Source organism: Frankliniella occidentalis, unplaced genomic scaffold (assembly GCF_000697945.3).
Source record: "Frankliniella occidentalis isolate FOCC.00 unplaced genomic scaffold, Focc_3.1 Scaffold369, whole genome shotgun sequence".
NCBI lineage: Eukaryota > Metazoa > Arthropoda > Insecta > Thysanoptera > Thripidae > Frankliniella > Frankliniella occidentalis.
The window spans coordinates 96,861-98,614 of NW_026267492.1; the positions used below are offsets into that span (position 1 = coordinate 96,861).

Here is a 1,754-nt window from a genome sequence, read left to right on the forward strand (position 1 = left end):
AGGCCTTGGGTCGGGCCTAGGCCGGGGTAATCCATGTGTCAGCGGATGCTGTGTTACTGTCACAGGCACGCTTCGAGGAGCACGAGAAGTGCGACTTGTTTGAGGTGGACGGCTACTCACCACTGAGGCACCCGCACCTAGTCACGCGCCGGGACTCGCCGGTCACCCATCTTCTCAAGATCAAGTAGGGCGAGGCAGATCTCACTGCAGGGGGATTCTGTGCACAGAAGAGAGAGGTCCCTCGCACGAGGAAAGTGGCCTTTTCGCACACTATGCGGATATAAGATGAACCCTCTGGGGGGGAGGGGACGTGGTTCTGGCAGTGGTACTTACCTTAATGCTGTACTGCCTTCTTTTATTTTCCTAATTCGTTTCAATTAATTTTGCCAAGGCTACTACTGCAGTGGGAGAGGGGATTTCGCCACCGCTTCATCATACGAGGGCTGTACAGCAAACCCCGCTGCGACGTGATGGGGGCGAGGTTCATGTCGGTGAGCTTCATCGGCGCCAGGAACGCGTACTACCTCATCGTGGCTGGGATGGGGGCGTCCGTTCTCATCCTGCTTGTCGAACTGCTGCACTCACGGCTGTACGCCGGCGGCGCCGGCCACAGACGACCCGCCGGACAGTTGTCCGTCGGTGAGGGTGACGGAGAAGGTGGAGGTCGTGGGGCAGGAATGTCGCTGTCTGCTAAGAAGGAGGTGGAAGCTTAACGAGCTTAACACATTAAGTGCAGGGCATTATTTTATACTGTTTACCTGTGATGTAGCAAGTTAGGGTGATCACATGAAAGTCATGCCACACTAGTTGTCTTAACAGGTGAAGGCTTCATTAAAGCTTCAGATTAATCGGCTGCTATACTCACTGAACTCCTTCTCCCTCCTCGCCATCGTGTGATTTTCTCATGCCCAAGCATCACGCCAACGCCACCCACGCCCCCACCCAACGTAAGTCCCAGACCCAGAGCTTTAGCCCTCATCACCTAGTGCAGCAGCCGCACTCTCACATTTCTGCAAAGCAATGCTCTGCACAACTGCGACTGATTCAGATCATTTGTAACTACGATTCATTCACTGCTCTTAGTTTGGAGTAGTTTGGCCGTTTAAACTGCGAAACAAAAGTTATGCAGCTGTAACTACGAAGCTTTTTACTTCTACAGTTGCAACTACGAAGCAAGTTCAGAAGTTGTAACTCCTAAACGATGCGCCCTAACGAAAGAGTTCGACCTGCTACAGCTAAAAATTTAGCTGGGCCTATACAGACAAAAACTTAGCACCCGTGCTAAATATCTAGTACCACTACCAGTGTTTTTTCATGTACCTCATAAGATGATGTCAAAAGAAAGAAAAGTGTGAATAAAGGCATTATAGAGTAGTTTGATGAATTTTTTTGACAGTGATTGAGAGGCTTGCTTAAGTATGAGCAGACGTCTGTTTACAATTTTTAATATTACGATAAACTGGTGTTTCCACGATAGTATGTCAGAAATGGTAATACCTAAGAATTTTGAGAGAGAAGTTGGATCAGTTTTGGAGTTATTAAGATACAAGTTTAAGTTAATTGGTTTGGAATTTCGAATTATATAATTGGTTTTCTGAACATTTAGAGCTAGTTGGCTCAGCGATTAGCGAAAGCGAAGCCCATTACTCCACTGACCGAAAAAGTTTCATTCTGTTTGTTTCTTTGTTTGTGTGTTTGTTTGTGTGTTTGTCTGTCCGCACGATAACTCGAGAACGAATTGAGCTAGCGACCTG

General features: G+C 47.8%; 1 protein-coding gene across 1 annotated transcript in view; it reads right to left on the minus strand.

Moving 5' to 3' along the window:
* LOC127751175 (glucose dehydrogenase [FAD, quinone]-like) overlaps positions 1 to 1,754 on the minus strand; it is a 7,155-nt gene that overhangs the window by 1,790 nt on the left and 3,611 nt on the right. The gene's annotated exons all lie outside the window — the stretch shown is intronic.